Source organism: Bos mutus, chromosome 27 (assembly GCF_027580195.1).
Source record: "Bos mutus isolate GX-2022 chromosome 27, NWIPB_WYAK_1.1, whole genome shotgun sequence".
Lineage (NCBI taxonomy): Eukaryota > Metazoa > Chordata > Mammalia > Artiodactyla > Bovidae > Bos > Bos mutus.
The window spans coordinates 21,496,489-21,519,091 of record NC_091643.1 but is presented as its reverse complement, the minus strand read 5'-3'; the positions used below and the strand labels follow the sequence as shown (position 1 = coordinate 21,519,091).

Genomic DNA, 22,603 nt, shown 5'->3' with positions numbered 1-22,603 from the left:
TTAGGACTTCAACATGTGAATCTGGGAAAACGCAGATCAGTTCCTAACAGATAGCATAGAGGGTGGAATGTTGCTCCCCATCGCCCCCCAAAAGAAATCAGTTCAGTCGCTCCATCATGTCTGACTCTTGGTGACCTCATGGACTGCAGCATGCCAGGCTTCCCTGTCTTTCACCAGCTCCCAGAGCTTATTCAAACTCATGTCCATTGAGTCGGTGATGCCATCCAGCCATCTCACCATCTGTCTTCCCTTCTCCTCCCACCTTCAATCTTTCCCCACATCAGGGTCTTTTCCAGTGAGTCAGTTCTTCTCATCAGGTGGCCAAAGTATTGGAGTTTCAGCTTCAGCATCATTCCTTCCAATGAATATTCAGGACTGATTTCCTTTAGGATGGACTGGTTGGATCTCCTTGCAGTCCAAGGGACTCTCAAGAGGCTTTTCCAACACCACAGTTCAAAAGCATCAGTTCTTTGGCACTCAGCTTTCTTTATAGTCCAACCCTCACATCCATACATGACTACTGGAAAAATCATAGCTTCGACTAGAGGGACCTGTGTCAGCAAAGTAGTGTCTCTGCATACTGTCTAGGTTGGTCATAGCTTTTCTTCCAAGGAGCAAGTATCTTGTTCCTTGGAAGTCACCATCTGCAGTGATTTTGGAGCCCACGAAAATAAGTCTGTCACTGTTTCCATTGTTTTCCCATCTATTTACCATGAAGTGATGGGACTGGATGCCATGATCTTAGTTTTTTGAATGTTGAGTTTTAAGCCAACTTTTTCACTCTCCTCTTTCACTTTCATCAAGAGACTCTTTTGTTCTTCTTCACTTTCTGCCATAAGGGTGGTGTCATCTGCAGGTATTTCTCCCAACAATCTTGATTCCAGTTTGTGCTTCATCCAGCCGGGCATTTTACATGATGTACTCTGCATAGAAGTTAAATAAACAGGGTGACAATATGTCCATATGCTAACCTCTTGAATTTGTAAATGTGACCTCTTTTAGAAAAAGCCTTTTGCAGATGTGATTAAGTCACAAAGATCTTGACATGAGATCCTCCTGGATCCAGGTGGGCCTTAAATCTAATAACAAGCATTCTTATGGGAGATGGAAAAGGAGAAGGCCACTAAAGACAGAGACAGAGGCTGGAGCTATGCTTCTAAGCAGAGGAGCCCCTGGAGCCACCAGCAGCTGGAGGAGGCACCTCCTTGGAGCCTCCAGTGGGAGCTTGGCCCGTCTTTCTCACAGCCTTGGTTTGTGCCCATATTCCAACCTAGACTCTTGATTCTGTGCAGTCCCTAGTGTATTCCAGAAATTTTTCTTTCTTATTGAAGATATCTAGACTTAACTTCTGTTGCTTGCAATCAAAAACTTTGACGAATTTTTAAAGTATCAGTAGTTGTTACAGTCCAGTCTATTCAGAGAAATATGACCATTCTGAAAAGCATCGTTAATGTTTTCAAAAGGAATCTGGCAGCTAATGGCTTACAGTAGCAAAAGGCTAAACCTATCAACCCCCACGTGGTCATAGGAATTAGGTGTTGAGAGAGGCAAGGCTGTGGTGACCCAACAGTGCCGTTCCCAAGAACAGTACAGCAGGCCATGAGGAATTCTGGAAGGGCCGTAAGATGTTTGCAGAGCTTCCGAAGGAGTGAAACAAATGGAGATCGCATTATTCTTAACCCAAGCCTGATTCTCTTATGTCTTGAAGCTGTAGCTGAAAATTAAACTCCAAGTTAGAGTTTGTGGGTTACCAAATTAGGTGAATTTGCAGAGTCACTGAGTATTTTATGAGAAAGTTAGGACATTTCTTGGGAGGAGAGATTGGGACCCTGAGAACAGGACTGAGAATTAATGGGTGCAGCACCTCCTTACTTCCTTGTGGACCCTACAGTTCCCCACACCCACAGTGGGTTTCTTGCAAGAGGGACTCAGTTCACCCCCTCCACACCTACAAAATACCTCCACCTCTCACTGTCCCCAGCTCTGTACCGGCCACTTTCCTGCACGGTCCAGGGAGACAAAGGCAAGCCCCGAAGGCTTGCACCCCGGGAGAATTACAGACAGCTGAAGCTAGAAAGCAGAGAACGCTGGGGTAAATGTCCACACACATGGATTCAGAGGGGGACTGGCAAAAGGAGAAATATAATTTTAGATTGCCCCAGGTTTATCTATGACAGGTGCCCTTACCAGATGTTCTGCCAACCTGACCAAAGCAAGGGGCTCCTAGGAGCCTGCCCATCAGGTACATCAGAGTCTGGACTCAGTAGTGGCCCAGACAGAATGGAGGTGCCACACATTGCTTGGCCAGAGGTCAGCTAAGGTCTGGTGATATGGCTGCTGCATGCACAGAGTGGTTACTGGATTGCTAACAGAGAAACACAGTTCAGGGAAGAATGCTATGGATAGGCTTCTCAGAAGGGCTCACTACATGAGGATATCTTGTTTGATTTTTTATTATTTATTTTGGCTGCATCAGGTCTTAGTTGGGGCATGCAGGATCTTTGCTGTGGTAGGCGGGCTTCTCTCCAGTTGTGGCTCTCTGACTTAGTTGCCACATGGCATGTGGGCTCTTAGTTCCCTGACCAGGGATCGAACCCACGTCCCCTGGGTTGCAGGGCAGATTTTTAACCACTGGACCACAAGGGAAGTCCCGCCGTGGCCGAATATTTTTGACTGAAGAATATAAGATGGCCAGGCTACCCCCTCCTTCATGACTCCAGAGCCTTGACTCCTTGGGAGCACGAACCTCTTGGGCTGCCATGTTGGCAAGGATGGGGCTATATATATGTGTGTTTGTGTGCACGCACTCAATAATATGGTGCTTCTTCCAGGCTGACCCTGTTACCCCCACAACCAAGTGCTCAGTCAATCAGCAGAGGTCCTAAACCCTCAGCCCAGGAGGGGGTACAGAGCACCAAGGGAACCACACATTTGCCTGGTGGTAGGTTGATTGTCTGGGGCCACTTTTCATCATGGAGGGGGCAGCAAATGGAGGCGCATTAGAAGGGGGCTGGGGCTTCCCTGGTGGCTCAGATGGTAAAGAATATGCCTGCAATGCAGGAGAGCCTGGTTCGATCCCTGGATCAGGAAGATCTCCTGGAGAAGGGAATGGCCTCCCACTCCAGTATTCTTGCCTGAAGAATTCTGTGGACAGAGGAGCCTGGCAGTCTACAGTCCATTACACGACTGAGGGAGTAACACTTTCACATTTTTTTTCTTTGCCTTCCACAATTCCGTTAGCAGCACCATCTCCTAGCACTACCTCCAGGGGGCTCTTCTTTGCCCTCAGGCTTCCAGCTGGGTTTGGTCAGTGAAGGGCAGAAGCAGGATTTGGGAGGAGACAGAGGTGGAGTTATTTATTACATCATGTCAACTGCCTCCCACAAGGGCCTGGGTTTTTTTTTTGTTTTTTGTTTTTTTTTTAACTTTACAATATTGTATTGGTTTTGCCATATATCAACAAGGGCCTGGGTTTTAACAATGGCTTTGTTTCTCTCCTGAAGGCCACAACTTCCATGGGCTGCTCTCTCCTGAGATTAAAGTTCTCATTAAGTAACTAGTCTTTTTAAAATTTTTATTGGAATATAGTTGATTTACAATGTTGTGTTAGTTTCAGATGTATAGCGAAGTGAATCAGTTATGCATACACGTATATCCACTCTTTTTCAGATTCTTTTCCCATATGTCATTAATAGAGTATTGAGTAGAGTTCCTTGTGCTGTACATTAGGTTCTTATAAGATATCTATTTTATATATAGTAGTGTGTATATCGGAGAAGGCAATGGCACCCCACTCCGGTACTCTTGCCTGGAAAATCCCATGGACAGAGGAGCCTGGTAGGTTGCAGTCCATGGGGTCGCTAAGAGTCGGACACGACTGAGCGACTTCACTTTCACTTTTCACTTTCATGCATTGGAGAAGGAAATGGCAACCCACTCCAGTGTTCTTGCCTGGAGAATCCCAAGGATGGGGGAGCCTGGTGGGCTGCCGTCTATGGGGTCATGGGGTCGCACAGAGTCGGACACGACTGAAGCGACTTAGCAGCAGCAGCAGCAGCAGTGTGTATATGTCAATCTTAATCTCCCAATTTATCCTTTCCTGCCTTTCCCCCTGGGTAACCATAAGTTTATTTCCTACGTCTGTTACTATTTCCGTTTTGTAAATAAATTCATTTATACCATTTTTTTTTTTAAGATTCCACATCTAAGAGATATCATATGATATTTGTCTTTCCCTGTCTGGCTTACTTCCCTCAATATGACAATCTCTAGGTCCAGCCCTGTTGCTGCAATGGCATTATTTTGTTCTACTAGTATTTATCCCTTTCCCTTTTAAGCCCAGGATGATAAATGTGCCCAGCTGCTACCCCAGAACGCTTCACCATCCCTGGTCAGTTTCTCTAGGGACCCTGCTGTTGGGGATGAGACAGACATTTCCCTCTCTTCCTCAGGATGCTGTGGTGTGTGTGTGTGTGTGCGTGTGTGTGTGTGTATGTGAAAGAGAGAGAGAGGGAGAGAGCAGGGAAGTGGATATCAAAAACAATATCTCTAAATCAGTCGTCTCCCCAGTGTCCAGGTCCTTCAGCATGGATGTTGCCCTAAGGGTCATAAAACCAAATTTCATATTGTGCTAAATCACTTCAATCATGTCCAGCTGTTTGCAACCCTTTGGACTGTAACCTTCCAGGCTCCTCTGTCCATGGGATTCTCCAGGCATAAATACTGGAGTGGGTTACCATGTCCTTCTCCAGGGGATCTTCCCGACCCAGGGATCAAACCTGTGTCTCTTGCATCTCCTGCATTGGCAGGTGGGTTCTTTACTGCTAGCACCACCTGGGAAGCACAAATTTCATAGTATTCAGCCTTAAAAAGGAATGGAAATTCTGACATGTGCTGCACCATGAATGAAGCTTGAAAACGTTATGTCAAGTGATATAAGCCAGACACAGAAGGACAAATACTGGGTGATCCACTTCTGTGAGCTTTCTAGAGTAGTCAGATTCATAGAGACAGAGACTGGAGTGGGGGTCGAGATGGGGCCTGGGGGATTTGGGAGAGCGAGAGGGGGAGTTACAGTTTCATGGAGAGGGAGTTTCAGCTTAGGAAGAGGAAAATCTCGAAGTTGGTTGCACAAGAATGTGAAGGCACTTAGGCCACTGTCTCTACACTTAAAAATGGTTAAAATGGGAAGTGTTAATGGACTTCTGCCCGTCCTCCTGCATGACCTGCTTGGGTATTGTAGCAAGTAGCTTCAGCCCATGAGGCTAACTGCCCCCTCAGGTCTTTGGGACCATGCCTGTTGTGAAGTTGTGGGCCTTGCACCCCCTTCTCCACAAGCTGTGTTGTGGGCGTGAGGGCTCTGCAGACAATACTTCTTCCTTGCCAAGTGGCTTTGTACCCAGGACACACTGCACCAAAGCGAGTCCTGGAGGTGAGAGGAAGGAGGGGGACCAGCCTCTTTCAGGTTGCTTCCTGTTCCTGTGAGTGTCACCTGGCAACAGCCCTGTGCCCTGGCAGACCATTTGTTTCTGGGAGCAGTCAGTCCCCAGCTCTTTTGCGCTCTCCAAACCTCAGCCCTTTGCCTACCCCTGAGAGACCCCTCCATGCCAGGCAGCGCCCAGGCCAGGAGATCTGCTCCCAGACCCTCAGGGCCCCCTGTCTGGGCTCTTGAGGAAACAGCACTAGCTGGCCAGTGCCAGCTTCCCAGACTCTGGGTCCTACCTCCATAGACCCTCTCTAGTCCCCGGCGTCTGGTTGCTGCTCTAGGGGCCCCTCCTCTAACCCTCCAGGTTTTGAAAAGCCCACTCTCTTTTCTTGATTCCACCAATGCAGGGTGGCAATTCAGTTGCTTTTACCGTCCTGCCCCTATGACTTTTGATCCTCTAATGTCTGCTTAACCATCTCCTTGCATTAAATTCTCTCTGTTAACGTAACTGGTGAGGTTTCTGTTTTCCTGACAGCATATTGACCAATATTACTGTATTCCTGCACTTCTGTGCAAGAAATGAAAACAAGAGAGTGTGTTCCATTTCAACAACCTGCTACAGTTGCGTATTGCCTATCTGCTTTAACTAGTTTGTAAGCACCATGAAATCAGCTGTTTTTGGTTCACTGAGCTATACACCCTGTGAATGCAGGCACAGAGCAGGCACCCATATCGTCTTCATTGAATAAATGAACAGGAAATATTTAATTTGAATATAAAAAACCGGAATAATTCTAGTCATGAAAATGTGCTTGTAATATATAAATATACATGCAGATATCTCCAGGGGGAAAATAAGTAGCTGGAATTTGCAAACCTCTTTCTGAAATTGTAGCAGTATCCATTTTATGTCCTCCCCCCCATTCTCTTGTTTAATGATTTCACTCAGTGGGGGTTTCTCCATATTTTTCTTGTGCTTTTGGGGCATGTTATCCATAAGTAGTCAGTTGAGGTGATATTGTGATTTATACTAAGAAATATGTATTCACCACTGTTTCTTGCCCAGAGCTTCTAAACCCTTATAATGTCCTGTATGAAAGCCTTAGAGGCATCTTTTGTTATGTGTTTTTTTCTCAGTTCCTGAAACAGTTCCAGAGCATAAAGGTGAAATGGGAGTCTTTTGTTATTAATAAATAACAAGCCCCTTTCAACCACACCAGAGTTTCCGTTAATGAGGTGACCTTTGGAAAGTCCCTAAGGATGATGCTGGTTGCCTGGGGGACCATGTGATTAGAGAGTTGGACCTAGCGGCCTACGCCTCAGCCCTCCAGAGAGTTCAGACACCAAGGGCCAAGGATTTAATCAATCACTCCTCCGTAAGGACTCCAAAGGATAGGATTTGGAGAGCTTCCGTGTTGGTGGACAGAAACCCGTCCACGTGTCAGGAGGGTGTCACGCTCTAAGCTCCAAGGGCAGAAGCTTGGGGCCTTGAAAGGTCCAGATCCCGCCCTGTGCATGCCGTCCATCTGGCTCTTCCTGAGTTACGCCTTTTGAGAGACAAGCTGGTCACCCAGTAAGTAAAATGTTGTCCTGAGTTCTGTGAGCCACTCCAACAAATTAATCTGAGTAAGGGGTCATGGGAACCACCAATTGATAACCAGTGGTCAGAGCACAGATGACAACCTGACTTGCCAGTGGCATCTGAAGTGTGTGTGGTGGGAAGGAGTGTGGCCATCTTGTGGGACTGAGCCCTATCTTGTGTGTCCGAGTCTGGCTCAGGTGGGTGGTGTCAGGATTGAGTTAAATTGTAGGATACCCATCTGGTGTAGCAGAGGTGCCTGATGTGTGGGAAGGCTCCACGTCTGGGGACCCACAGTGAAGCGGTGTGAGAGCAGAGGAGACGCACGAGGGTGCTCTTCCTTTACATTCATTCAGTCGATAAAATACAGTTTGAAAACTGAAACACCAGTAGTTACACTTCACAAATAAAAGACTTCAAAAGGAGAACTCGGGGAATTTTGATGTGATGAAAAAATAACTGTATTGGTGACCACATAGGCTCACGTCGTCACTGCTGTGACGAGTCACTTGGCACGTCGCTTAGCCCCTCTGGGTATCTGTGACTTCATCTTTGATATAAAAATGTATAGATCATTTGTAAAGTGCCTTCCTTCATTTTAGACTCTTGATGCTTCAGATAGAAGAGTGCTTTACCATCCCAAGAGCACAAGAGAACTTTCAAGCCTTGAGACTCTATCCCAGACTTGAATTTCTTCTCATCACTGTCCTCAGGCGTATCCTTTCCATAGATGGAGCCTGGCAAAGTGTGAAGTGACTGACAGTCGAATAAAAAGCTTTGGTGCCAATTCCTATTTCCAGGTCCAGATGAAATTCTAAATTTCTGTAGCTCATACGTTTTAAACTTGTCTGGGTATCTTTAAGACCCTAATCTGCAGAGCAGTGTTAATACTGAAAGCTGCATGAAACATCTGACACTCGGAATACATTGCAAAAGCTCAACAGAGACCAGGTCAGAGCAGCCAGCTCTTCTTTTTCCCTGACATTTAAACGGATCAGACAGCCCACAACGCACCAGCCTGACTCTGAGCAAGGACACAGGCTCACGGGAGGGAACCCTGCATCCATGGAGCCATGAGAATGAACCAGAATAATGATCCACAGAAGGAACTGGAAAATGGTCCACAGAATGAACCGGGATAATGGTCCATGAATGGAACTGGAAAATCGTCCATGCAGTGGACTGGAATAATGGCCCACAGAAGGAACTGGAATAATGCTACAATACAGAGTAGTGTGCAACTGCCATAACCATTCTCTCTTTACGGTTCTGTGTGACAAAGAACAGTGCAACATACATCACAGCAGGATCCTCTATGACCCACCTCCCAGAATATCGGAAATAAAAGCAAAAATAAACAAATGGGACCTAATTAACCTTAAAAGCTTCTGCACATCAAAGGAAACTATCAGCAAGGTGAAAAGACAGCCTTCAGAATGGGAGAAAATAATAGCAAATGAAGCAACTGACAAACAACTAATCTCAAAAATATATAAGCAACTCCTACAGCTCAACTCCAGAAAAATAAATGACCCAATCAAAAAATGGGCCAAAGATCTAAATAGACATTTCTCCAAAGAAGACATACAGATGGCTAACAAACACATGAAAAGATGCTCAACATCACTCATTATCAGAGAAATGCAAATCAAGACCACTATGAGGTACCATTTCACACCAGTCAGAATGGCTGCGATCCAAAAGTCTACAAATAATAAATGTTGGAGAGGGTGTGGAGAAAAGGGAACCCTCTTACACTGTTGGTGGGAGTGCAAACTAGTACAGCCACTATGGAGAACAGTGTGGAGATTCCTTAAAAAACTGGAAGTAGAACTGCCTTATGATCCAGCAACCCCACTGCTGGGCATACACACTGAGGAAACCAGAAGGGAAAGAGACACGTGTACCCCAATGTTCATCGCAGCACTGTTTATAATAGCCAGGACATGGAAGCAACCTAGATGTCCATCAGCAGATGAATGGATAAGAAAGCTGTGGTACATATACACAATGGAGTATTACTCAGCCATTAAAAAGAATACATTTGAATCAGTTCTAATGAGGTGGATGAAACTGAAGCCTATTATACAGAGTGAAGTAAGCCAGAAGGAAAAACACCAATACAGTATACTAACGCATATATATGGAATTTAGAAAGATGATAACAATAACCCGGTGTACGAGACAGCAAAAGAGACACTGATGTATGGAACAGTCTTATGGACTCTGTGGGAGAGGGAGAGGGTGGGAAGATTTGGGAGAATGGCATTGAAACATGTAAAATATCATGTATGAAATGAGATGCCAGTCCAGGTTCAATGCACGATACTGGATGCTTAGGGCTAGTGCACTGGGACGACCCAGAGGGATGGTATGGGGAGGGAGGAGGGAGGAGGGTTCAGGATGGGGAGCACATGTATACCTGTGATGGATTCATTTTGATATTTGGCAAAACTAATACAATTATGTAAAGTTTAAAAATAAAATTAAAAAAAAAAAAAGGAAATTCTACCAAACATACAAAAAAAAAAAAGTTGGTCTAATGCTACTTTAGAAACAGAACAGAGGAAAAACAGGCTTATGTAAAAGACATCACGGAGTCAAAAGTTCAAGGACAGGGAAAGAACAGACTGGTCTGTTTAAGGACAGCTGCTGCTGCTGCTGCTAAGTTGCTTCAGTCGTGTCCGACTCTGTGCGACCCCATAGACGGCAGCCCACTAGGCTCCCCCGTCCCTGGGATTCTCCAGGCAAGAACACTGGAGTGGGTTGCCATTTCCTTCTCCAATACATGAAAGTGAAAAGTGAAAGTGAAGTCGCTCAGTCGTGTCTTGACTCTTTAGCGACCCCATGGACTGCAGCCCACCAGGCTCCTCCGTCCATGGGATTTTCCAGGCAAGAGTACTGGAGTGGGGTGCCATTGCCTTCTCCGTTAACGACAGCACATGTCTACAAAAGTGAACAGAGTAAATTTGCCTGTTGTTGTTGTTTTATATCTAAGATGAAGTCACAGAGACCCAGAGAAGATTGTTTCTACATTTTTGTTCACAGAGGTGAAATACAATGTGTATGTGTACAAAATGTATATGAGTAAGAAAACATAGTTTTCATTCCTGGAAGAAAACCGAGTAGTGTTGTAGTGATCATCAGGGGGGCTCACTATCAGTGAGGGAGCCTGGGATCTCAAATAATTCTCTCTCTCTCCCCCCCCCAACCAAACATATACACACACACACGTACATATACATATTGTGTATATACACACATGTGTATACATATGTGTATGTGTTTATATATATAAGTAACACAAAACAGGACAGTGGACTCACAAGCCATGTGAACACAGAAGCAGGCAGCTCTGTCCCATCCCAGGGTGGAAGCCTGGGTGTAACCGTGACGGGAGGGACTCCGGCTCTCAAGGTGTCTGGGGAAGAGATGCCTCTTCGACGGCTTCTGAAGGACGGCAGGTCGGTTGCATCTCTCTGTGACGCTGCTCAGGCCAGGCCAGAGTAGTTAATACAGGGCATGTCGTCTGTTCATCACGGCTTGGCTCTTCTCGTAATTAGCTGACATTGTTGGATTGGAAAATACCTGTGGAGAGGTGGGGGTGTCTTGCTGGTGCCTCCCGTGAGCAACTCAGAGCTGAACCCTCTGGGCTGCCTCGGCTCCTCACCCTGAGGGTTGATCCCTCCCAGAGGGGGCGAGGAACATCCCGGCAATAGGGACTCCAGGTCTCACATCAGAACATCACCCGGGTTCCTGGTGACTGATTCCCTGACAGGATTCCTCTCACTCTGACTGCATGCCATAAACACCCAGATCTCAGAGAGCATGAGGAGATTCTAGTAATTAAGAGCACTGCAGTAGCTCTTTATGACAAATACATAAGAAATTGCTAAAGGATCAGTGTTTGTTCAAGAAGGAAAATTCTTCTTTTCTGGCAATTCCAAAGAAGAAGCCCATGGCTTTCTAGATGAAAGGAATAGAAATCAGGAATCTTTGCCCACTTTGTTCCCCTTCTGACCTCATCTTTATAAAACAGGCCACATCCCAGGAAAGGCACATAATTCTGCAGACCTGTATAGTCCCTTAGCATGAGTGTCTTTATGATCTGGGTAGCATTTCCTTTAAAACGGAAATTCATCTATGGTGGTATCTCTTTTTAGAAAATGTATCACAAGGTCATTCAGCCTGACAATGGTAGTGACAATGGTAAAACTTGCAACAGTGCTTTAATAGAAATTCATCATTTGCTAATAGCGTACTCCCAGTTATTGCGTTCATATGGACATTCACTACTTTCTATTTTAGAAAGACAGTGTTCTAAAAATGTGTTCAGCATTGGTCTGGCTTTCTAAGTTGATTAGTGATTGTAATTCTACTGTGGGAGGGACAGCTTTCATTCTTAACAAGAAACATGGAAAATTCAGGAGAATTTGCCTTCCCTAGAAATTATGAGTGTTAAAGAGCGGCTTTAATTAGGAAGGTTTAGCTCAGTAGGGGCAAAATGTTCAAAATAATCTAAAGGGAGAGAGCTTGAATTGGTCACATGCCAACAGAGGAAGTCATTTTCATGTCAACTCCACAGGAAGAGCCACTGGGGTAAGCAAATGTTTACCATTGTCCCTCTGACTTCCTGAGGTCTGCGGAGGGTCTGTCTGTGTGTGGAAGTGCTAAGATGGAGCAGGAGTTAACAACATGGTTTTGAAGCCCTGAATTCCTAAGTTTTCGCTCTGCTGCTGTCTGTGCCATCATGGAATATGTTTTCCTAAAGTCTCGGATGGCATTTTGCACCACCCTTGTTGGCTTTTGCCTAACACATTAGTATTTAATTTAACTGACAAGAGTTTGGGGCCCTGGGCATACCTTTAGATGATTATTTCAGAGAGAAAACAAATATAGGAAGTGATTTACCTTGTGCCCTAGAGTTAAACAGAATTTGCACATGAAATCCATAGAACATTTCTGCTTATCAACCCAATTCTTCTGTGTACTGTGAAAAAATTAATTTTCGTGCTACCTAGAATCTTGTCACTTATACTTCCCATAACTCAGAAGAATTAGCCAGTGGTGTTATGCTACCTGATCCTAAAATACCTTTGAATTATAATCACATAATGTAAAACTTGAAAGGGACACTGAAAAAGGTGAACAAGTAATATCGTAACCTCTATTTTTTGCTCCTCTGAGCTGGGGAAGTGAGGTGGTCAGCTTCCCCTCCCCTGCCATGCACCTCCCCTTGGGCCAACTCCAGGGCACACAGGCTCTGCCCACCTCCAACGGGACCTGTTTCTAGAAGCCTAGCCTCTCTGATCTCCTGCGTCTGTCTTGCTCCTCCTCTGGGAGGGTGGTGGTATGAGCATGTGCCAGCCAGCTCCTGTACTGGTCTGCGAAGTCCTGTGCTAAATAGACAGGTACTGAACTCCAAACAGAAGCAGAAGATATTAAGAAAAGGTGGTAAGAATACACAGAAGAAGTATACAAAAAAGATCTTAATGACCCAGATAACCACAATGCTATGATCACTCACCTAGAGCCAGACATCCTGGAGTCTGAAGTTAAGTGGGCCTTAGGAAGCATCACTACAAACAATGCTAGTGGAGGTGATGGAATTCCAGCTGAGCTATTTCAAGTCCTAAAACATGATGCTGTGAAGGCGCTGCACTCAATATGCCAGAAAACTTGGAAAACTAAGCAGTGGCCCCAGGACTGGAAAAGGTCCGTTTTCATTCCAATCCCAAAGAAAGGCAATGCCAAAGAATGTTCAAACTACTGCACAATTACACTCATCTCACACACTAGCCAAGTAATGCTCAAAATTCTCTGAGTGAGGCTTCAACAGTATGTGAAACGAGAACTTCCAGATGTTCAAGCTGGATTTAGAAAGGCAGAGGAACCAGAGATTAAATTGCCAGGGGTCATCAAAAAAAGAGAGAGTTCCAGAAAAACATCTACTTCTGCTTTATTTTCTACGTCAAAGCCTTTGACTGTGTGGATCACAACAAACTGTGGAAAATTCTCAAAGAGATGAGAATACCAGACCACCTTACGTGCCTCCTGAGAAATCTGTATGCAGGTCAAGAAGCAACAGTTAGAACTGGACATGGAACAACAGATTGGTTCCAAATTGGGAAAGGTGTACTTCAAGGCTGTATATTGTCACCCTGCTTTTTTAACTTATATGCATCATGTAAAATGCCCGACTGGATGAAGCACAAGCTGGAATCAAGATTGCCAGGAGGAATATCAGTAACCTCAGATATGCAGATGACACCACTCTTACGGCCAAAAGTAAAGAGGAACTAGAGTCTCTTGATGAAAGTGAAAAAGAAGAGTGAAAAAAACTGGCTTAAAACTCAACATTCAAAAAACTAAGACCATGGTATCTGGTCCCATCACTTCATGGCAAATAGATGGGGAAACAATGGAAACAGTGACAGTATTTTCTTGGGCTCCAAAATCACTGCAGATGGTGACTGAGCCATGAAAATAAATGACTCTTGCTCCTTGAAAGAATAGCTATGACCAACTGAGACAGCGTATTAAAAAGCAGAGACATTACTTTGCCAACAAAGGTCTATCTAGTCAAAGGTATGGTTTTTCCAGTAGTCATGTATGGATGTGAGCATTGGATTATAAAGAAAGCTGAGCGCCGAAGAACTGATACTTTTGAACTGTGGTGATGGAAAAGACTCTTGAGAGTCCCTTGGACTGCAAGGAGATCCAACCAGTCCATCCTAAAGGAAATCAGTCCTGAATATTCATTGGAAGGACTGATGCAGAAGCTCCAATACTTTGGCTACCTGATGCAAAGAACTGACTCATTGGAAAAGACCTTAATGCTGGGAAAGATTGAAGGCAGGAGGAGAAGGGGACGACAGAGGATGAGATGGTTGGATAGCATCACCGACTTGATGGACACGAGTTTGAGTAAGCTCTGGGAGTTGGTGATGGACAAGGGAAGCCTGGCGTGCTGCAGTCCATGAGGTCTCAAAGAGTCGGACACAACTGAGAAACTGAACTGAACTGAACTCAAAATTTAGACCAATTTTAATTAAAAAAAAAACAAAAACCTGGGTCATATAGTTGAACATTAGAAGTATCTGAGGTTGATCCTTTTTGTTACCAAGATATTGTTTATTTAATCACTTCTGGGGAAATATTTCTAATATGCCACGTACTTTTTATGTTTTTTTTCTTTTTGGCCATTCCCCACAGCTTCCCCACAATTTAGTTCCCTGACCAGGGATTGAGCCCATGCCCTCAGCAGTGAAAGCATGGAGTCCTAGCCACTGGACCACCAGGGAATTCCATTATATCTTTCTAAAGAGACTACATAATGCATTTGTAAAGAATCCGCCTGCAGGGCAGGAGACCTTGGTTTGATTCCTGGGTCGGGAAGATCCTCTGGAGAAGAGATAGGCTACCCGCTCCAGAATTCTTGGGCTTCCCTTGTGGCTTAACTGGTAAAGAATCCGCCTGCAATGCGGGAGATCTGGGTTCGATCCCTGGGTTGGGAAGATTCCCCTGGGGAAGAGAAAGGCTACCCACTCCAGTATTCTGGCCTGGAGAATTCCATGGACTATACAGTCCATGGGGTCGCAGAGGGCCGGAGATGACTGATCGACTTTCCCTTTCAGGTTCATAGTAGAGCAGCAGTGCCCTCCAGCATCCAGCAATGCTAACAGAACCTCTGCATTTATGCTGAGTGGCATCTTGACTGTTTCTCTGCCCTGCACTGCTGTGGGCACTTTTCACTCTCTCTCTCCTCCTTTCTAATTTGCTGCTCTTCATTGGCTTGGCGTTTAAGAGAGATCAAACAACTAAACCTGTTGGAAGCCTACCTAAAACAGGAAGAAAAAAACATTTGGGTCATTAGAGGCATGTGTTTTAGATGAACCAGTTTGATGACATCTGTACTGTGTTGGTTCTGTGTTACGATCTGGGGGCTAAGAAAGGCTTACTGCCTCCTGCTCAGTCCTTGGGCGCCGGTCCTCTGATTGTCAAACTTCGTTTTTTTTTACCCAGAGCTCGCTGACCTCAGCTCCTGGCTGTGTGTTCATGTCAGTGCTAGTTCTGTCTCATTTCTACTGAGCTCCTTCTTAATAGCTCAGACCTTGCAATGCCCTCTGTTGTGTGCAGCAGCCCTCACCTCTGAAAACCAGCCAGTGCGTGACGGGGTTTGAATGTTTACATCACACGCTGAAGCATTCAATTCAAAGCGAGGGCCACAGCTATAAAAGCTGCACAGAAGGAGGAAATATGCCAGTTGAAAAAAAAAAGAAAAAAACGTCTAATTTGCAGGCAGCTTGCATTGTATTTTATAACAATATGTTTGACATTTTCAGCTTTCCTATGGCAGTAAATTGTACTTCTCCTAGCAGCAAGAGTTATTAAGTCTGTGCCCAGAATAAACCAGACTGTTTTGGAAAGTTTAGTTTTTTCAGTTTTCATATTCCATTTTATGACAATGTTGGTTTCTTCAGCAGTAAGCCTATAAGGAAGCTCTGTTTATTATTTCTAATTGAAAACTATAAATACCATTTGTACCCTTCACAGTTTCATCATAATTTACTTTAAAAAAATAAACAAATACAATTTGATTCTAAATTAAAAATTAAGTAAGACAGAAGATTTAACATAAAGCACTGATGGCAAGATATCTTGGTAATGGTGGTAAGCACTTAATGGAATCCAGGGTGCCATCTTCATGGACGGAATGTCCATGTCTCCTGCAGGATTCACATGTTAAAGCTCTGACTCTCCACGTGGCTGTATTTGGAGGGGGCCTATGCTATACTATGCTATGCTAAGTCGCTTCAGTCGTGTCCGACTCTGTGCGACCCCATAGACGGCAGCCCACCAGGCTCCATCGTCCCTGGGATTCTCCAGGCAAGAATACTGGAGTGGGTTGCCATTTCCTTCTCCAGTGCATGAAAAGAGAAAAGTGAAAGTGAAGTCGCTCAGTCGTGTCCGACTCTTAGCGACCCCATGGACTGCAGCCTACCAGGCTCCTCCATCCATGGGATTTTCCAGGCAAGAGTAGTAGAGTGGGGTGCCATTGCCTTCTTGGAGGGGGCCTATCAGGGGGTAATTAAGATGAAATTAAGTCATAAGAGTATGGTCCTGATCCAGCAGGGTAGAGACACCAGAGAGGTCTCTCTCCACGTGCACACAGAAGGAAGGTCAGATAATGACACAGGGAGAAGGAGGCTGTCTGCAAGCCAGCAAGAAGGGAGCTCTCACCAGAAATCAGACCAGCTGGAACCTTGTGGGAAAACATATTTCTATTGTTTAAGCCACCCTGTCTGTGGTACTTGGTCATGCCAGCCCATGCTAAGACACTATTTTGTGACATGCACACTTATTTTACCAGGAAAGGCGATGATGTGTCTGTCATGAACGGGAACTCACTCACTCGTACTCAGTGGTGTCCAGCTCTGCGACCCCATGGACTGTAGCCTGCCAGGCTCCTCTGTCCATGGGATTCTCCAGGCACGAATACTGGAATGGGTGGTCATTTCCTCCTCCAGGGCATCTTCCTGGCCCAGGGATCAAACCCGCGTCTCCTGCGGTTCCTGCTTTGCAGTGGATTCTTTACCACTGAGCCACCTGGGAAGCCCCCCAAGGTGTACAATTCCAATGACATGGACATGTGAAATATTGAAAAATAAAGATGAAATACAATGTTTTTGATAAATAGTTTTTAAATAATAGCCCAAAAAGGACAATAATGACTTGAGTTTTTAAAAGTAGGCTTTTCCTTAGAAGGGCCAAGCAGTAGTGTACTTTCCTCACCAGGTCTTTGTTTGATGGCCTCCTAAACTGTTAGAAAATGAGACATTGAACAGCTCATGCACGAAAAAACTAGGGTCAGATGGGGGCAAATGGATATGAAACCAAAGCTTTCACTTTGATTGTTTACATCAGGATCTTAATTCCCTGGGCAGTCAGGGATATTGACAGAACAGTGCCTTTTCAGGCTAACTCTGCCCCGACTTCACTAAGAAAATGCAGACAGACCTCTTCCATTTCCATCTTTTTGCTTCACAGTCTCATGCATCCCTTTTGTTTCAGAATCCTCAGACTCCTCACCAAGGCTGGCCTCTCTCCTCCATGGATCCCGTCTTTACGGGGACATCAGCCTCATTCACCGCTCTTTCTGTCCCGGCCTTTGGCTTTTGCCCATGGCCTCCTCTCCTCGGCCAGCAGACACACGGAGCCCCCTCTGCTTAAACAGAAACACAAAGCCACACACAAGGCAAGCCCTGCCAGGCCCTGCCTCTGCTCTCAAGCTTTACCCTCGTCTTCCTCCTTCCTTTTCAAGAGGGGTCCATGAATCCCACCTGTCTGCTTGTCCTCCAGTCTCCTCTCAACCCATCACAGCCTGGCTGCCGTGTGACACACTCCATCACCAAGGTCTCTTGGGTCATCCTGCCACCTGTTTCCATCACTCGGTTTCAGAGAAACACCATCCTGGAGAGAAACTATGGTTGAGTTCCATAGGATGGTCATTTTGCTGGGACTTCGGGAACTCACTGTTAGTATGTGGACTAGAATATATTCTTTCTGAAGCCACTGGTCATCTTTCCAACATGAAGCCTCAGTTCAGTGCTGCTCAAGTGAAGGGTTCAGGATGCTAAGGAAGACTTGAAAGGAAATGGGTGCAGGATGTAAGGATGTTGAGGGAAGACCATGATGCTGGCATGGTCAGGCGAGGGAAATGTCAGCTGTGGAGTGAAGTTTATTTAAGCTCTGGGTCACAGTGAGAATGCACGCCGTTATAAATACTTGAGAGCCAATGTGTAAATAAAAGAAAACTATATAATTATGTTTCTGAATGACTAAAACCTTCCTGTACTAATTCTGCAAGTGCAGGGGTCTACCCTGCCACACTGTGGTCTAGTTTAAATAAACAAATCCAAGGTCTAACTAAAGTAGTCACAGCTTTAACTAAAGTAATTGATACACAAAGTATTCAATAACCTGAATAAATGCTTTAATGATTACTATTACCTGTAAGAAAATTTTCTGTGTCGAAATACATAGTTTTCCTTCATTTTAAAAATTATTCCATTATCCTTCAATTTCCTTTTTTTTAATGGACAAATCATAATACACAAAACCCTGGGTATCATTCAGAGCAGCAAACTATGTGGTTAAAACTTTGTAACTTGACAGTTGAGTCCACAGGGTGTACCTTGCCTACAATGCAGTTTTCTGTTTTTAACAGCACTTACAGTGGGATTCCTAGTAACTTCTGCTTTCTGAACATTTGCTGTCATCCTAAAGTGGTATGTTATACATAAAACCATCAACATATCCAAAATATAATCATCTTAATGAGAATAAACATCTCCTGTATGCGCATACTTCCACTGCATCTCAAAAGGCCTAAAGTTTAACAAGTAAAATAGACAGATTACCTAACATAAATGACTTTAAAAATATCTGGCTGAACATTCCACTTGGAGGTTTAAACATCTCCTGCATACATAGGAATGTGCACGTGTGTCTGTGTAGCTTTTTTAAGGGAATGGCAGATTGTCTGGCCCAATTTTTCATGGTCATGTGGGAATATAACATTCTTGGCTCGCAAAACAAGAAAAGGTAGGTCTGCATTTCTGCCAACTAGATGCAAAGCCTCAAGAGCTTCCTGCAAAGGAAAGCCAGAGTGGAGAATCCAGGCAGTGTCTGCAGGAGGAAAAATTAATGGTAGAAGGTTGGAGGGCCTTGATGATGAATGGCCTTAACAGCTTCAAAAGCAGCCTTTTCTCTGGTTTCAGGCCTGTCTGTCAGTGGATTCTCTGGGCTCTGGTCCTACTCTTTAACCCATATTCAACTGGATGGCAAGAAGTAGTTTGCTCAGAAGTCTCACTGAGTACATCCTCCTCATCTCCTAAGAGCTTGGGTGAAATGTCAGTGCCTAGGGTGAGTGCCACTTGTGAAATGTTTCAGCTGGGCCTGGAATGACAGCAATGCTCTCATTTATTAATTTCCCTCAATTGAGCCATGTTCCCTGACATGCCGTTTCCTGGCCTACTGAAGGTAACATTGTCTACATTTCTCTAGCACATGAAGTACCTATTAATACATTTCTTTTAATATTTAGGTAATTTAAAAATTAACAGCATGCATTGGTGTGGAACTTTGGCTACAACTGATGAGCAAATCGTGATGCATTATTAAGTGTCCATAGTAGGTAGTAGACTTCACAGTTTGTATTGTTGTGTACTGTGGGTTTTGCCACATGCAAATGTCATGTATCCACAATTACCCACACACCATGCAGAATAGTTTCACTGCCATAAACCCTCTGTGTCCACTTAATTCACCTCTTTTTCCCCACCAAAAACCCCTGATCTTTTTACTGTCTTTGTAGTTGTTCCCAGATGTCAAAAAATTGGGATTATATATAGAATTTAGCCTTTTCAGCCTGGTTTATTGACTTAGCAATTATGCACTTAAAGTTCCTTCTCCATGTCTTACTGTAGCTCCATAGATATCTTCATCATGGAATAATATTCCAGGACTTCCCTGGTGGCCCAGTGGTTAAGACTCCACACCACCAATGGAAGGAGCGTGGGTTTGATTCCTGGTCAGGGAAGTTGTGCATGCTGCAGCCAAAAAAAAAAAACACGACAGCAGCAACTATGACTAGTATAGCACTGTATGAACAGCTTATCCATCCACCTATTGGAGGACTTCTGGATTATTTGTGAATTTGGGATGTTTGCGTTATAAACATGTGTGTGCAGGTTTTTGTGTGGATTTGCCTGATAATTTTTTGGTACTCAGCAATACAAGTGCGGTCTAATGCAAGCCGACTTGTGGATGCTGTTCATTTTTGGTGCCCATGAGATATTCACTTTGAGTCTCTTTTCTCAATGCTCCTTAACACCTGTTGGGCTCTCAGCTATCATCTCTGGCTGGAAGGTAACTTCTGTAGATGTATTTTCTGAAGCTCAGTTACTACTGATCACCAAAAGTTTATTAAGTTTCTTCAAGTCTGCTATAACAGATGAATGAGATTTCTTGGTTGACTTCACAGAAGGCTGGTATCTGCCAATGAGACTTCAAGAGAGGGAGCAATTCCCACCCAGCAAATGCGGCAATTTCTTGTTTGTTCCAGACATGTCAGTATTACTGTCCAGATCTATAAACCCCCAATGGAAACCAAGTTAAAATTTTTCAAATGAAGGGTCATATTTTAACGCTTCTATTTCCATAAAGGTCTTCCCTGGTGGCTCAGATGGTAAAGAATCTCCCTGCCAGTGCAGGAGACGCGGGTTTGATCCCTGGGTCAGGAAGATCCCCTGGAGAAGGAAATGGCAACCTACTCCAGGATTCTTATATGGAGAACCCCCAAGACAAAGGAGCCTGGCGGGCTACAGTCCATGGGGTCTCAAAAGAGTCAAGACATGACTGAGCGAGTAAATAACAACAATTTCTGTAAAGGGACTAATAAGTTGAGATCAGATGCATCGGGTTTTGTTTTTTGTTTTTAACTTTCTTATTTTGTATTGGGGTATAGGTGATGAATCAGGGCTTCCCTGGGAGCTCAGCTGGTAAAGAATCTGCCTGCAATGCAGGAGATCCTGGTTCCATTTCTGGGTTGGGAAGATCCCCTGGAGTAGGGATAGGTTACCCACTCGGCTAGTATTCTTGGCTGGAGAATCCCCATGGGTAGAGGAGCACTGGTGGGCTACAGTCCATGGGGTCTCAAAGAGTTGGACACGACTGAGCGACTAAGCACAGCACATGGCTGATTAATAATGTTGTGATGGTTTCAGGTGAGCAGTGAAGGAATGCAGCCTTACATTTACATGTGTCCCTTGACCCCCAAACGCCCCTCCCATCCAGGCTGCCACATAACATTGAGCAGAATTCCATGTGCTATACAGTGAGACCTTGTTGGTTATACATTTTAAATAAAGCAATGTGTACATGTCCATCTCAAGCCCCCTAACTTGACATTATTACCTACTTCCACAGCCAAAGGAAGCATATTTTTCTCTTTATGTAGAAGGACCACATTCTGCTACCTGTCTCGTTTCATCTCACCTTCCAAGCCAACAGGTGGCTGTTGGTTTGTTGCCTGTTTCCAGGAAGTTCATGTCCCCTGTGTTATGTTTTTGGTCACGTGGACTAGTTCTGTTTGATCTCATGCTGTCGATCCCCTGGTTCTTGTGCTGCTGGAGGCTGTTCCCTGACTCCATTCTAGATGCCACGCCTTTTCTCTTAAAAACATCTGTGGTCAGCGCATTATGACAGTTGTAACAGAAGAGCTAGCTTCCTTGTGTGAGGATGGACTTCGAGACCCTGGGTGCTTTTATCAGCAGGCAGCTTGTTTAGATGATCCCAGATTCCTTTCTCTGATGAATTCTGCAGAGACAGTGCTGGACTTCCGCCCAACAAAGTGTGATGCTGGAGAAGTATAATGAAAAAAATCCTGATGGGAAATAATGTTCTTTTCCCCTTCCATTTTTAACTTCATTTAAAAATTGATATGGTGGATATATACCCCAAAGAACTGGAAGCAAGGGCTTGTGGAGATATTTGCACACCCATGTCCATAGCAGTATTATTCACAGCTGCCAAAGGTGGAAGCGACTCAAGTATCCACTTAGACATGAATGAATTAACATAATGTGTATATACATACAGAAGAATACTTGTGTTGTTTAGTCGCTCAGCCGTGTCCAACTCTATTGCCACCCCATGGACCTCCAGACTCCTGTCTGTGGGATTCTCCAGGCAAGAATACTGGAGTGGGTTGCCATTTCCTCTTCCAGGGGATCTTCCAACCCAGGAATCGAACACGCGTCTCCTTCATTGGCAGGCAGATTCTGTACCACCGAGCCACAGGGAAACCCACAGAAAAATACTCTTCAGCCTTAAAAAGAAGTACAACTCTGATATATGCCACAACATCAATGTATATTTTGCTAAGTGAAATAAGGCAGTCACACAAGGACAAATACTGTGTGATCCCACTAATATAAGGTACCTAGAGTAGTCGATGGCACCCCACTCCAGTACTCTTGCCTGGAAAATCCCATGGATGGAGGAGCCTGGTGGGCTGCAGTCCATGGGGTCACTAAGAGTCGGACACGACTGAGTGACTTCACTTTCACTTTTCCCTTTCCTGCATTGGAGAAGGAAATGGCAACCCACTCCAGTGTTCTTGCCTGGAGAATCCCAGGGACAGGGGAGCCTGGTGGGCTGCCGTCTATGGGGTTGCACAGAGTCGGATACGACTGAAGTGACTTAGCAGCAGCAGCAGCAGCAGAGTAGTCAAACTCATAGAAACAGGAAGTAGAAACAGTGGTTGCCAGGAGCTGGGAGGAGAGGTAAATGAGGAGTTGCTGTTTAATAGGTGTAGTTTCAGCTTTGTAAGATGATAAACATTCTGGAGATGAACGATGATGATTGCACAGCAGTATGAACGTACTTAATGCCACTGAATTACAGACTTAAAAATGGTTAAAATGGTAAGTTTTATGAAAGTCACTATTACAATTAATGCAATAATGCTACACAACACTTAATCTTGGGTGAGATCTTAAGTCCAAGCTTGCTGGGGCAGTCCCCACCCACGC

At 44.7% G+C, this 22,603-nt stretch overlaps 1 protein-coding gene across 3 annotated transcripts in view; it reads right to left on the bottom strand.

Moving 5' to 3' along the window:
- The window catches only part of TRMT9B (tRNA methyltransferase 9B (putative)), a 73,486-nt gene that overhangs the window by 39,385 nt on the left and 11,498 nt on the right, over positions 1–22,603 (bottom strand). For 2 of the 3 annotated variants that reach the window (XM_070364204.1, XM_070364205.1), the window contains exon 3: positions 10,331–10,592. The exons of the other annotated variant lie outside the window; for it this stretch is intronic. The gene's annotated coding sequence lies outside the window, so the exon portion shown is untranslated. The remainder of the gene's footprint in view (positions 1–10,330; positions 10,593–22,603) is intronic. 3 annotated transcript variants of the gene reach the window in all.